Source organism: Kogia breviceps, chromosome 6 (genome assembly GCF_026419965.1).
Source record: "Kogia breviceps isolate mKogBre1 chromosome 6, mKogBre1 haplotype 1, whole genome shotgun sequence".
NCBI lineage: Eukaryota > Metazoa > Chordata > Mammalia > Artiodactyla > Physeteridae > Kogia > Kogia breviceps.
In genome coordinates, this window is record NC_081315.1 from 83661249 (window position 1) to 83677690 (window position 16442).

Sequence of the window (16442 nt, forward strand, 5' to 3'; positions counted from 1 at the left end):
ACCTAAAAGATTTCAATATCATTAGCCATTAAGTAAATGCAATTTAAAACTACAATGAAATATTACTTACACATCTATTAAGTTGGCTAACATAAAGAATAATGACAACACCAAATCCTGGCAAGTATGCAGAGAAACTGGATGGCTCATATGCTGCTGATGGGAATGTAAAATGGTAAAGCCACTCTGGACAACAGTTTGGCAGTTTCTTAAACTAAACCTGCAACTACCATACAATTAAGCAGTTGCACTTCTGGGCACTTATCTCTAAGAAATGAAAAAGTATGTTCACCCAAAAACCTGCACATAAATGTTTGTAGCAGCTTTATTCATTATAACCAAAAACTAGAAAACAGTTCAGATGCCCTTCAATGGGTAACATGGTTAAACAAACTATGTTACTTCCATTCATGAAATACTAGTCAGCAATAAAAAGAAATATACTATTGATACACAAGTCCTGGATGAAATTCCAAAGAATTATGCTGAGTATAAAAAGTCAATTCCAAAAGGCTATATACTGAATGGTCCCCATTTATTTAACATTCTTGAAATGACAAAATTACAAAAATAGAGAACAGATTAGCGGTTGTCAAAGGTTAAGGAGGAGGAAGGAGAGGGTAGCAGTAGGTGTGGCTATGAAAGGGTAATTTGAGGGACTCTTGTGGTGATGGAAATGTTCTATATCTTGACTGTATTAATGTCAATATCCTGGTTGTGATGCCATACTAAGTTTTGCAAACATGTTTCTTTCATTGAGGGAACTGGGTAAAGAGCACAGGAGATTTCTCTGTTAATATTTACGACAGCTGCATGTGAATCTATAATCTCAAAAAGTTTAATTTTTAAAAAAAGGATGTAAAATTAAAAATTTAGTTCCTCAGTCTCACTAGTCACATTTCAAGTGCTCAATAGCTACATGTGGTTAATGACTATCATACTGCACAGTGAACTTTTCCATAAGCTCTACTGGACAGCACTGTTCTAGAATATAAGTTCTATGGGGCAAGTGAATATCCCATTTTAGGAAGTTAAGAAGCTTTATATACAGAAAAGTACAAATTGAAGGTCATAAAGAAAAAGAAGTACTAACAAATCTAGCCACACTTAAATGTAAAATACCTGTATATATAAAAAAAAAAAAATTTACAGGAAAATGGTAACTCTTTCCAATTTCTCTCCTTCCATTCTTTCTTAGACAGGATTTTGCCCCCACCATTTATACCACTACAATAACAACTGCTCACATCTAAATCACCAGTAACCTACATCAATAGTAAAAGTCAAAGACAAAAGGTCTAATCCACCGGGAAGATGCAGCAATTCTAAGTTTGCATTCAACTAGTGAAAGCCCTCTCTCGGTAACTATTAGAACGAGGAGGTCTCCACCACAGACACACAGAGGAGAAGGAGGAGGTGGAAAAAGGGAGAGAAAAAACAGTAAGGCCATAAAAGGTTTGAGCCATACGATAAGTATAACGACTTAATATCTATACAACATTGGACCCAATAACCACAGAATACACTTTATTTTCAAGTACACATGGAATTATGCTAGAAATCAGTAGCAAAAATATAATTAGAAAACCCAATTACTTGAAAACTAAGAAATACATGTCTATACATCAAAGAAGAATTCATTATAATTACATACTAATTAAAATTAATTTTAAAAATAATTATTAATATCAATTAGAAAATATTTTAACGAAATAAAAATGTTATATATCCATACTTGTGAGAAACAAAGTCACACGTAGAAGAAGAGCATACAAATGCATATATTAGAAAAGAAGAAGGGCTAAAAAATAATAAATGATCTAAGCATCCAAATAACAGTTGGGGGGAAAAAACAGCAAATAAAACCCAAAGAAACTAGAAAGAAGGAAATAATACAGAGCAAAGAGAAAACAGAAAACAAGTATACAGTACGGAGGATCGAAAAAGTCAAAAGATGGTTCCCTGGGAAAAAAAAACAACACAAGAATAAATCACTGGCAAGAGTGATCCAAAAAAGAGAGAAAAGGCACAAACAACCAATATCAGAAATGAAAATGGTGACATTACTGTCAAGCCCACGGACATTTAAAAAAAAAAAGAGATGGGGCTTCCCTGGTGGTGCAGTGGTTGAGAATCCGCCTGCCGATGCAGGGGACACGGGTTCATGCCCCGGTCTGGGAAGATCCCACGTGCCGCGGAGCGGCTGGGCCCGTGAGTCATGGCCACTGAGCCTGCGCGTCCGGAGCCTGTGCTCCGCAAAGGCAGAGGCCACAACAGTGAGAGGCCCGTGTACCGCAAAAAAAAAAAAAAAAAAAAAAAAAAAAAAAAGAGATGAATCTTGTCCTACAAGACTCTCATTACGCGGGTTCGTGCCCCGGTCCGGGAAGATCCCACATGCCGCGGAGCGGCTGGGCCCGTGAGCCATGGCCGCTGAGCCTGCGCATCCGGAGCCTATGCTCTGCAACGGGAGAGGCCACAACAGTGAGAGGCCCATGTACCACACACACACAAAAATAATAAAATAAAAAATAATAATAATAAAAAAGATTATTATCTTAAGACTCTGATGCATCTCTTTAGGAGTCCAGTATATGTCTATATACAATTTATGGAAGAAATGTGCTTCCTTTTCACCTGTTAGTTTGAAATTAATGAATATATTATTTGTCTTGGTTATAAAAAATTAAAAAAGAGAGAGATGAAGATATCATAAACAATTTAACATCCATAAATTTTAAACTTTAAATGAAATGCACATATTATTTTTAAAAAAACAAACATCATACCATACCAGATATTTTAAAAAACTGATAGTTCTGTATCTATTAAAGAAATGAAATCTGTAACTTAAAACCTTCCCACAGGGCTTCCCTGGTGGCGCAGTGGTTGAGAGTCCGCCTGCCAATGCAGGGGACATGGGTTCGTGCCCCGGTCCGGGAACATCCCACATGCCACGGAGTGGCTGGGCCCGTGAGCCATGGCCACTGAGCCTGCATGTCCGGAGCCTGTGCTCTGCAACGGGAGAGGCCACAACAGTGAGAGGCCCGCATACTGCAAAAAAAACAAAAACAAAACAAACAAAATAACAACCTTCCCACAAAGAAACTCCAGGTCTACATGGCTTCATCAATAAATTCCACTAAAGGGACTTCCCTGGCGGTCCAGTGGTTAGGGCTCCACTCGTCCACTGCAGGGGTCTCGGGTTCCACCCCCGGTTGGGGAACTAAGATCCCGCATGCTGAGTGGCATGGCCAAAAAAAATTTTTTTCTCGTTTTTTAAAATAAATAAATTCTACTACGGAGTTTCCCTGGTGGCACTGTGGTGAAGATTCTGCCTGCCAAAGCAGGGGACACAGGTTCGATTCCTGGTGCGGGAAGATCCCACATGCTGCGGAGCAACTAAGCCCGTGCACCACAACTACTGAACCTGTGCTCTAGAGCCCGCAAGCCACAACTACTGAGCCCACACGCTGCAACTACTGAAGGCCGCACACCTAGAGCCCGTGCTCCATAACAAAAGAAGCCACTGCAATGAGAAGCCCATGCACCACAACGAAGAGTAGCCCCTGCTCGCCACAACTAGAGAAAGCCTACACGAGCATCGAAGACACAACACAGCCAAAAATAAAATTAATTAATTTTAAAAAATATTTGAAAGTCAACCAATACAATTCCTGATATTAACAAAATAAAGAAGAAAAGTCATATAATCAACTACATTGTACCAGAGCTCATGGCCAGAGCGTTAAGACTTGAAAAGGAAATAAAAGTTCTGAAGATTGGAAAGGAAGAAATAGAACCATCGCTATTCACAGACACTAAAATTGAGTGCATATGAAATCCAAAAGAATTTACAGATTATCTGTTGGATTACCCAGATAATTTAGCAAGGTTGCCAGACTGTATATCTCTTTAACACCAACAATGAGAAAATAAAATTAAATCTAATGGTCTAGACCTATTAGTCGCATTTACTCAGTTGATAAATCCCTCCTCCAAAGAACGTTTTAACATTATCTTCTTCTCAGGACAGTGCCACTCTCAGGATTTCCTCATCACTCAATTTGGAAACAGTGGAGCGTTTCCAGGCTTACCCACTCCTTTGGTGACCTCTCCATGGTTTTAAACACTAACAAAATGCTAACTAATTTACATCTCCAATCTGCACCTCTTCCCTGACTCCATACCCACAACAAACTACCCACTGAACATCTCCACTTTGTGTATCCAATAGACATCTCAAACCAAGAGTGTCTAAGTGATCTTTTGATCCTCCACTGCAGACCCCCCTAACTATAATCCTCTCAACTGCAGCAACAATAGTTTCCAGTTGCTGAGGCAAAAGAAACTGAGTCATTTTTGCCTCCTCTTTCCCTCACACCTCATGTCTAATCATTCAGCAAATCTTGCCAGTTCTAAATTCAATGTATATTCAGACCATGTGGTAACTCTATGTTTAACCTTCTGAGGAAGTGCCAGACTGTTTCCCAAAGTGGCTGCACCATTTTAAATTTCTACCAGTATTGTATGGGGATTCCCATTTCTCTACAATCTCACGAACACCTGTTATTGTCCCTCTTTTTGACTATGGCCATCCTAATGGTATCTCATTGTGGCTTTAACTTGCATTTCCCTAATAACTAACGCTGACCATCACTTATGTGCTTATTGGTATTCGTATATCTTCTTTGAAGAAATGTCTATTTAGATCCTTTGCCCATTTTTAAATTTAAGGGTTACTTGTCTATATTACTGAACTTTAAGAGTTCGTTATATTTCTGGATACAAGTCCTTTATCAAATATAAAATATTTTCTCCCATTCTGTGGGTTGTCTTTTTCACTTTCTTGATGGTGTCCTTCAAAGCATATTTCTTATCTTGATGAATTTTTTTTTTTTGTCATTTACACTTTTGGTGTCCTATCTAAGAAACCATTGCCTAAACCGAGGTCACAAAGATATGTGCCATGCTTTCTTCTAAGAATTTTGTAGTTTTAGCTCTTACATTTAGGTCTTCAATCCATTTTGAGTTAATTTTTGTATATGGTGTAAGACGGGGGTCCAAGTTAATTCTTTTGCATGTGGATATCCAGTTGTCCCATCACCATTGGTTGAAAATACTATTCTTTCCTCATTGAACGGTCTTGGTACCCTTGCTGAAAATCAACTGACCATGATAATAAGAGTTTACTGCTTGACTCTCAGTTGTATTTCATTCATCTATATGTCTATTCTTATGCCAGTATCACACTGTCCTGATTATTGTGCTTTGCAGTAAGTCTTAAAATTAGGAAACGTGAATCTTCCAACTTTGTTCTCCTTTTCCAAGACTGTTTTGCAATTCCAGGCCCCTTGCATTTTCCATGTGAAATTTAGAGTCAACTCGTCAATTTCTGCAAAGTCAGACAGTACACTGACAGGAACTGCATTGAATCAGTAGATCATAAGTCAAATCAGGTCACTCCTTTGCTTTAAAACCTCCAATAGCTCTGCATCTCACACAGAGTAAAAGCCCAGGTTCTTAAAATGGCCTAGTTACAATCTTAAACAGTCTGGTTCCCTAATAACTCTCTCAAATCATTTCTTGCTACTCTCCCTCTTGCTCTTTCTTAAACTCACCCAGTATTCTCCTGCTTCACTGCCCTTACACTTGATTCATAACCAGAAATGCACTCCTCTCCACCCCCCAGATATGTATCTGACTTGCTTTTTACAAGACTTTACTCATGGCACCTTTGTAGTGAGGCTTTCCCTAACCACCCAGTGTAAAATCGTGCGCACACACAGAGTTCTCTCCATCTCCCTTTCATTATTTTTTGCTTCAAAGCAGTTATCACTCTATAATTTAGATGTTTATTTTGTTTAATGCCTGTATACGCTGACACTAAAAGTAAGCTCTTTGAAAAATATGTTTTTGTCAATTCTGTTCACTTCTGCATTGCCATCACTATAGTAAATATAAAAATTAAATACCAATACTAAAACAATGTCTAACACATAGTAAGCACTCAATAAATTTCTGTTGATGAATAAAGGATTAAGGCAGGGAAAAAGAACCAAGAACAAGAAAGCAATAGGTACAGAATTCTAAGAAGAAACAGAAATACTCAATAAACATTAAAAAGTTTAACCCCGGGGCTTCCCTGGTGATGCAGTGGTTTAGAGTCCGCCTGCCTATGCAGGGGACACAGGTGCGCGCCCCGGTCTGGGAAGATCCCACATGCCGCGGAGCGGCTAGGCCCGTGAGCCATGGCCGCTGAGCCTGCGCGTCCGGAGCCTGGGCTCCACAACGGGAGAGGCCACAACAGTGAGAGGCCCGCGTACCGCAAAAAAAAAAAAAAAAAAAAAAAAAAAAAAAGTTTAACCCCATTAATAAAACCAAATTAAAAGAGATAATATAGGATTAAAATATTTTTATATTGCCTATTAAATAAAACATAATTTTTAAAAATGACAATAGCCAGTGTTAGCAAGGCTAGAGTAAAATAAAAATTCTTATACACTGTGATGAGTGTTAACTGGTATAACCTTTCTGAAAAGCAAAATGGCACTGACTATGTGTCAAGAAATTTTAGGTTACTTATTTTTATTTCACCCATTTTTTGTATTCTACTTCTAGGAGCTCATCATAAAAAATAATCACAGATTTACATAAATATTTATATAGAGATGTTCAAAATACTATAACTTTTTACAAAGAAAAATGGAAAACAACTAAATATTTGGTGAGAAAGAAATGATAAAAAACTTTCTGATGATAGTAAGTACAATGTATTAAATACTTAACATATGCCAGCTAGAATGTTAAGATCATGATTTTACTTAATTCTTAAAACAGTAATTAATATTATGCCTATTTCACAACTAAGAAAACTAAGGACTAGAAAAAGTAAGTTATCAGGCTTAAGGCTCTTAAGTAGCAAAACTGGGATCTGAACCCAGGTTTGCTAGACTCTACTAGATACAATATCCCTGCAGATTTATAAGATGGAATTTTATACAGCCATTAAAGATTATATTTTGGATAATATTAACTAGAGGTTTTTTTTTAAACTATGTTAAAAAAGAAAGCAAGACACAAAACTGAATATAATTTATACAGACACCTAAATGGGACTGGACTATATTAGATTGGAAAGGAAATCCTGGGTAATGGTAACTTTATTTTTAACTACTATGTTTTTAATCTACTTTTTATAAACTACTTTTTGCATTTTCCAAATAATCTATAATATATACATTATTTCATCATCATGGGAAAAAACAACCACTATTATCAAATAAAGCTGAATCTTGGACTTCCCTACACACTTCCTCCAGCTTGCAAACTATATATCCTTCCACCCCTTTTTTTAATTATGTCTACCTATATGGAAAAGGATCTAAACATATAGGCAGTTTAAGTATCCAACCAGTATAGGGAAGAAACTCAAATATAAAAACATACATAGCTGACACTACCTCCCAATCACTCTGTAGATCCGGTTTACTTCAATTCTATTTATTCACTTAATGTTCACATTTAACTTTTATCACCTGATTTTGTATATCTTCATTTTTCCATAAAGAAGGCCTCATTAATACACTAGTTTAAACAAGCTTGTGTAGCTTCTTCATATACATACCTGACCTAAATATTCTAAAAGGATATGGGAAATTGGGATGGGTAAGAAGGTTTGCTATATTATGGAGAAATGTGAAAGGGCTGGTTCTCAAATGAAGAACCTAAAAACAAATAATATAAATTGTTATTAATAGTGATACCATGAATATATATATAAATTTCATATACACATTTTCCAAGCTCTTCTACCTCTATTATTCAGTTTTAACCTGAGAGAAGCTAACCAATACATACTTGCTCACAGATTATCATTAAAATATTATAGCATGGTTTGTGCCCCAGTCCGGGAAGATCCCACATGCCGCGGAGCGGCTGGGCCCGTGAGCCATGGCTGCTGAGCCTGCGCGTCCGGAGCCTGTGCTCCGCAACGGGAGAGGCCAAAACAGTGAGAGGCCCACGTACCGCAAAAATAAATAAATAAATAAATAAATAAAATAAAATAAAATATTACAGCATGATAAGCAGAGGTCTTATTAACTCTAGTTCTTTTTTTTTTTTTAAACAGATAAGGATATATGTTCTTTTAACCATTAAAAAAAATTCAGGGTGAACATGAAGTCTATAAATAGTAGTAGAAGTGAACATGAACTCTAACAGTGGTATGGTAATGGTCAGTACTGCCAGTAAAGTGGATACACCAATAAACACCACTTCAGGAAAAAACTTTCCTACTAAAAACTACATCATCAACACGGTCCTAACACTTAAAAATTTCCCTGTATCATTTTATGAATAAATCTGTTACATGCATATATTATAAGGGGTAGTAATTTTAAAGAACTTACCTTTATGGAAAAATATCCAGAAATAAATTTCTATAACAGTCAAGAAAGATATTCTATTTAATACTCAATATCAATCATCTAAAAATAACAGGCCTAAGAAAACTGATACTAACAATCAAATATATCAATAGTATTCTAGCTCTTTAAAACCACCATAAAAGGAATGAAAACAAAAATCATCTCTCTATAAGGAACATATAGGGAAGTTAGAAGACTCAAACATGGCAAAATCCCAGACAAGATCATAAAACATCTCTCTCAGAAACAATTGCTACCAAGAACCAATACAATCAATCTTTACTGGGGATTAAGTTACCTACAAGATGATTTTAAGTCTACTGCTTGATAAGCTGAAGGTAGAAACTAAATCTCATCAAGGTACCAAAGGGTATGTCACTAAAAAAGACAGTATTTATAAAAAATGTAACCAAATTAAGGTAACCAATAATCTTAAAATGCATCCATCTGTCATAAAAACTATTATAAGTAATAGCTGGACATACTAACTATTGATAAAGAATGGTTAAATAAATTACGGCAAATGGAATACTATGCAGCTATGAAAAAGTTGAAGGTATAATGTAGAAACCAAAAAGATCCCTGAGACATATTCTTAAGGGGAAAAGCCAGTTGCTGAACCATATACAGCTTTGGGCCAAAGAATGGCAGGAAAGTGTATTTGTCTACAATTCTTCAACACTTTCTATATTCCTTCATTACTTACTACCAGTACTAATCTTCCTTAGATATTTGAGATTCTCACATTGTTGGTTTTACTGACATATTTTCATCTGTATGTGTTTACTTCCCCAATTAGCCATGTTCCTTGAGAACACAGATTATGATACATACTACTTCAATTTGGCATTTAGTCATAGTCCCATACATAAAATAGGAACACAAAAAATATTTGTGGTTGGCTAAAATATGTAAAATATGAAGGAGTGAGAAGGGGTATTTTAGAAGCAAAGACACCAAAACACACATTAAACGGGAAAACCATAATACAATTCTTTAGACTTCTTGGGTCAGCATGTTTTATGCAACCACAAGCTCTTTGAGAAATTCTAGTAACAAAATATGTGATTACATTTTCCTTCTTATGAGAGATTTCTTTTATCACTCAAATATGTAAATAAAAGCTTGAAAACCTACGTGTAAATCACTCTAGACTTCAATAAACTTACCATCTGTCTATCACTGATGCTATCAATGTGCTTATTAAGGCCACAGTTGACACCTGCAAACTCTACAGCTCTTCCTGTTATCCAACATAATGTCTTCTTACTATTAAAAAAAATGTAAATGATGATATATTATATACATATGTAACAAAATCAAATTTATATCAACCAGTAATCCCAAATGGAATCAAAGTCCAAAATATATACAATATTTATAATATAGATATATATCACATTCCAAAGAGAAAACCACAAAGTAAAGAAAAAAGACCGACTTTATCCACTGCCATTAGAGGTGACTATTACACTCTGGAACACATAAAGGGAAAGACCTAAGCATTTATTTTGCCTTTTAAGTAGAACATTATTTCAAGGCAACAAAATAGTGCTAATTGATGAGGGAAACCTTCTTTATTGAAGACAACTATGTAATAGGATCTAAAACTAATTACCATATCCTAAACCATAATTAAATAGTTGATCAAGAATCACCAACAATCATCAATGAAGGCTAAAATCATTAGGTGAAAGGTTAACAGAGACATACCTGGTGCCAAAGTACCATGCCACATATTTGCAAGATATAAAAAGACAAACATAATTTTACAATAAAACGATCTGGTTGTCATCACCTTGGCCTGGTGATCAAACACAGCATCCAAATGGTGGGACAACTAAACATTACATGCCTGTAAGTGAAACAATATGAGTACACAGCATTGCTAAATGAACTACTCTTCCAAAAATGTTTAACCTGAATCTGAAACACCTTTAAATCTCACTCCCAGTTTATATGAAACATAGGGGATAGAAGACAAAGTTATACTGACCATGAAGAAACTATCAGCAATACAAAATGTCAGACATTCTCAACAGTCAACAAATCTATATTATGGGGAGGGGGAGGGAGGGTGGTAAAGGGGGTGGGTAGGTTAGAGACAGTTCTATAATTAAAAAGGACTCAAGAGACAGCCAGATACAATGGGTAGCTCTTGACTAGATTTTCATATTTTTTAAAGGCAATAAAAAATATGTTTTTGGAACAATTAGAGAAATCTGAATATGGTACAAGTATTATATATTTAGGGAATTATTGATAATTTTGCTAGGAATGACAATGGTTTTATGGTTATACAGGAGAATATCCTTTTTCTGGAAGATATGTCAAAGATAATACATCTTATGAATTTTTAAGAGTAAATTTCAAGCTAAATCCTTAAATGAAATTATCAAAGTTCAAAATATATATAACACATGTATAGTACACAAAAAGAAAAAAACTCATTTGCCACCATTTACTTTTAAAATGCTCAGGAAATTTATATATACATAGAAATATACACACATATAAAGCAAATGTAGCAAAATATTAGTAATCATTAAACCTAGGAGATGGTTTTACATGAGTTCAATGTACTATTCTACTTTTCTATATATATGTCTATGCATTTTGCTAATAAAAGTTTTTAATATGTACCATGCTTCAAGTAAACTGGTTTGTTTACCTCTAGAAAGTAAAAAATCCTTTTTAAATTCAAATACCAACCCTTAATTTGAAACTCTGAATTCAAATATACCAAATTTTAATAAAAGCAGGGCACACTCCATATTTTAAAGGTTATATCTGGTTACATATGTGTTCTAAGAAAAAGAAAAGTTCAATCATGTGGTAAGGGAAGGAAGAAAATGAAAGAAAAATTTTTAAAGGATAAAAATTAAGAGAAGAACCCCAAATAGCCAAAGCAACCTTGAGGGAAAAAAAAAAGAAAGTTTGGGCTTCCCTGGTGGCACAGCGGTTGAGAGTCCGCCTGCCGATGCAGGGGACCCTGGTTTGTGCCCCGGTCCGGTAAGATCCCACATGCCGCGGAGCGAGCGGCTAGGCCCCTGAGCAATGGCTGCTGAGCCTGCGCGTCTGGAGCCTGTGCTCTGCAACAGGAGAGGCCACAACAGTGAGAGGCCTGTGTACCGCAAAAAAAAAAGTTAAAGTTATTGTGGGGACTTCCCTGGTGGCGCAGTGGTTAAGAATCCGCCTGCCAATGCAGCAGACATGGGTTCAGTCCCTGGTCCAGGAAGATCCCACATGCTGTGTAGCAACTAAGCCCGTGCGCCACAACTACTGAGCCTGCACTCTAGAGCCACGAGCCACAACTACTGAGCCCGTGTGCCTAGAGCCCGTGCCCTGCAACAACAGAAGCCACCGCAGTGAGAAGCCCATGCCCTGCAAGCAAGAGTAGCCCCCACTCGCCGCAACTAGAGAAAGCCCACGTGCAGCAACGAAGACCCAACGCCACCAAATAAATAAATAAATAAAGTTATTGTGTACTGTTGGTGGGAATGTAAAACGGCGCAGCTACTATGAAAAACAATATGGAGGTTATTCAGAAAAGTAAAAATAGAATATGATCCAGCAATCCCACTTTTGTGCATACGTCAAAAGAATTGAAAACAGGATCTCCAAGAGATTTTTGCACACCCATGTTCACTGCAGCATTATTTACAATAGTCAAGAGGTAGAAGCAAATTAAAAGTCCATGCAATCTCACACATGGGGGACAGAGCCAACTTGGGCCCAGCACTGTACTGAAAGGGGTAAGGGCAGCCATTGCTAGTGCTCACAGAGTTGTTGGATAAGGAGCTGTCTTGAGCTCTGACTGGCATACCAGCACTGTCCCAGCGTGTGTCCCAGCCTGGACCAGGCACACAATCCAGCTCCTCTTGCTTCAATGCTGCTCCCCATTGCCAGGCATGAGGAGAGTGCACACTTAGAGAGAACAGACCAGCTAGGACCCGACCCTCAGGATTTCTAACTCCAACACCTTGGGACCTGACAATGCCCATAATAGGGTGGTGATGGCCACTGAACATGGAAGCCCCAGTTCACACCTGTCTCTGGTTCTAGCCTCTCAATCTCTAGTCCCACCTCACACCAAGGTGATAGCTTCCAGCACACCCTGGGGGAAGATGTGACCCATACTCACATGCAGAGGACACCCCTTCAAGACTGGGATAGGTATCCTAATTTCATAGAGACAGAGTGAGTTGAACAAAATGAGAAGGCAAAGGGATTTCTTTCAAATAAAAAAATAAGAAAAAAAAAACCCAGGGAAAAAAAAACAGCCAATAAAACAGATAAATAATTTACCAGATAAAGAATTCAATGCATTAGTAATAAGAACGCTAACTGAACCTGGAAAAAATTGAGATGAACACAGTGAAAACTTTAACAAGAAAGAAGGAAATATAAAAAAGAACCAGTAAGAGCTGAAAGATACAATAATTGAAATGAAATACACACAAGGAGTTTACAGCAGACTAGTTGATACAGAAGAACATATAAGTAATTTTTTAAAAAGTTCATGCAACCTAAATATTCATCAATAGAAAACTGGATTAAGCAAAGTGGGAAGGACTTCCCTGGTGGTCCAGCAGTTAAGAATCTGCCTTCCAATGCAGGGAATGCAGCTTCAAACCCTAGTCAGGGAACTAAGATCCCACATGTTGCAGGGCACCTAAGTCTGCGCACTGCAACTACTAAGCCCTTGCACTTTGGAGCCCGTGCGCCACAACTAGAGAGAAGCCTGCACACCACAACTAAGACCCGATGCAGCCAAATAAATAAAGAGAAAGAAAAAGGAAAAAAAAGAAAGAAAATGTGGGATACACACACACATATACATAATGAAATATTATGCAGCCTCTAAAAAGAAGGAAATCCTGTCATATGCTCTAACATAGATGAACCTTGAGGACATTATGCTAAGTGAAATATGCCAGTCACAAAAAGACAAGTAGTGTATGATTCTACTTACATGAGGTATCTAAAGTAGTCAAGTTCCATACAGATGGCCTACAGAACATCATTAATCATCAGAGAAATGCAAATTAAAACCACATGAGGGACTTCCCTGATGGTCCAGTGGTTAAGACTTCGCCTTCCAATGAAGGGGCGGGGTGCAGGTTTGATTGGTCAGTGAGCTAAGGTTTCACATGCCTCACTCCCAAAAAACCAAAACATAAAACAGAAGCAATATTGTAACAAATTTGATAAAGACTTAAAAAAAAAAAAAAAAAAAAGATGTCACCTCACACCTGTCAGAATGGCTATCATCAAAAAGAACACAGGGGCTTCCCTGGTGGTGCAGTGCTTAATAATCTGCCTTCCAATGCAGGGGACATGGGTTCGAGCCCTGGTCCGGGAAGATCCCACATGCTGCGGAGCAGATGAGACGGTGTGCCACAGCTACTGAGCCTGCGCTCTAGAGCCCACAAGCTATAACTACTGAGCCCATGCACCACAACTACTGAAGCCCACACACCTAGAGTCCGTGCTCTGCAACTGCAACAAGAGAAGCCCGCGCTCCGCAACAAAGAGTAGCCCCCACTTGCCTCAACTAGAGAAAGCCCACGTGCAGCAACAAAGACCCTACACAGCCAAAAATAAATAATAAAATAAATAATTTTTTTAATTTAAAAAAAAGAACACAAATAACAAATGTTGGTGAGTATGTGGAAAAAAGGGAACCCTCGTGAATGTAAATTGGTGCAGCCACTGTGGAAAACAGTATGGAGGTTTCTCAAAAAACTAAAATTAGAATTACCATATGACCCAGCAATTCTACTCCTGGGTATATGTGAGAAAAAATGAAAACACTTATTGGAAAAGATAGATGCACCCCAGTGGTCACAGCAGCACTATTTACAATTGCCAATATATGGAAGTAACCTTAGTGTCCATCAACAGATGAAGAGATAAAGAAGATATACATAATCGAATACTACTCAGCCATAAAAAAGAATGAAATTTTGCCATTTGCAACAACATGGATAAACTTGGAGGATATTATGCTAAGTGAAATAAGTCAGAGAAAGACAAGTACTGTATGACACCACTTATATGTGAAATCTAAAAAATAAAACAAACTAATGAATATAACAAAAAGAAACAGATTCACAGATATAGAAAACAAATCTGTGGTTACCAGTGGGGAAAGGGAAAGGGGTAAGGGGCAAGATAGGTGTAGGGAATTAAGAGGTACAAACTACTATGTATAATATAAGCTACAAGCCATATGCTAACACATATATATGGAATCTAAAAAAAAAAAAAAAAAAAATGGTCAGAACCTAGGGGCAAGATGGGAATAAAGATGCAGACCTACTAGAGAATGGACTTGAGGATATGGGGAGGGGGAAGGGTAAGCTGGGACGAAGTGAGAGAGTGGCATGGACATATATACACTACCAAATGTAAAACAGATAGCTAGTGGGAAGCAGCCACATAGCACAGGGAAATCAGCTTGGAGCTTGGAGCTTTGTGACCACCTAGAGGGGTGAGATAGGGAGTGCGGGAGGGAGACACGAGAGGGAGGAAATATGGGGATATATGTATATGTATAACTGATTCACTTTGTTATAAAGCAGAAACTAACACACCATTGTAAAGCAATTATATTTCAATAAAGATATTAAATATATATATATCTGTATATATATAAGCTACAAGGATGTATTGTGCAACAGGGACTATAGCCAATATTTTATAATAACTATAAATGGAGTATAACCTTTAAAAATGGTCAATCACAATGCTGTACACTTGAAACATATAATATTGTCCATTAACTATACCTCAGTAAACAAATATAGTAGTCAAACTCTTACAAAGTAGGATGACAGATGCCAGGGGCTAGAGGTGAGGTGGGGAAGGTGGGGGTTGTTCAATGGGTATAGAGTTTCAGTTCTGCAAGACAAAAAGTTCTAGAGACCTGTTGTATTAACCATGTATATACAGTAAGTCCCCTCCATACAAACCTTCAAGTTGCGAACTTCCAAAGATGCAAACATGTGCTCTCATGTCCAATCAAGTAAGGCGTGAGTGAAATTGCAGCTTGCCCTCCATCTCCTATTGCTGACGATCCTTTAGCTCTACCATCTCCCACCTCCTCCCCCTCCTCCAGTCAGTAACTCTTCTTGCCTGTTCACTCGATGCCAGCTCCTGTATGCCAGATGTTGTACAGTACTACTGTACTTTTCTTCAAGGTACTGTACTGTAAGATTAAAAATGTTTACTTTTTTTGTTTTTTATGCATTATTTGTGTGAAAAGTATTATAAATCTATTATATTACAGTACTATACAGCCGATTGTTAGTTGGGTACCCAGGCTAACTTTGTTGGACTTATGAACATGTTCTCAGAATGGAAATTGTTCATATGTAGGGGACTTATTGTATTATTAACACTACTATACTGTCCACTTAAAAAGTTAAGATGATAAATTTTGTTTTACGTTTTTTACAATTTTTAAAAAATCTATAAGGGGTTTAACTACAAAGAAAAATGTAAGAGAAGGGAAAGAAAATGTTCACTCAAGAGAGGTTAAGTCAGAAATAGAACAGAAAAGAAAACCACAAATAGAAATCCCAAGAAGTATAAATTTAATTACAACTACACCATCATTTATCAACTCTAGGTCTCCTGATAAAATAGATTAACTGAATCTTTATAGCTCCAGAAACTATACGCAGAATACTCTACTAGGTGTTCTGTACACGCCAACATGACTGATTGTACATAAACCATATCCATGCCCTATTCAAACAATTCTTTCCTACCAACTACCACCCTCCAAAAAGCCTCCATCCTCTCCTCCCTATCTTTAAAAATTCTAATTCTAAAAAGTTCAAATTCCTATAGTGGAAAAACTGTTTGAAATTTGGTTTCTCAATACACCCTGAATTGATAACAATGAAGAGAATTCTTAACTCAGACTATCCAAACTCCCAGTATTCCTAAACAGTTTCAGTTCCTTAAAATAAAAGCAGTTTACAATATATTGTTTCAACTTCCCAC

General features: G+C 37.1%; 1 protein-coding gene across 15 annotated transcripts in view; it reads right to left on the reverse strand.

Moving 5' to 3' along the window:
• Nucleotides 1-16442, reverse strand: part of N4BP2 (NEDD4 binding protein 2) — an 86871-nt gene that overhangs the window by 60801 nt on the left and 9628 nt on the right. For 10 of the 15 annotated variants that reach the window (XR_010841078.1, XM_067036229.1, XM_067036235.1 and 7 more), the window contains exon 3: nucleotides 9596-9695. The exons of 4 other annotated variants lie outside the window; for them this stretch is intronic. The gene's annotated coding sequence lies outside the window, so the exon portion shown is untranslated. Of the gene's footprint in view, nucleotides 1-9595; nucleotides 9696-15403; nucleotides 15443-16442 lie in introns of those variants that run through there. One more of the 15 variants, XM_067036231.1, reaches the window with a different exon arrangement.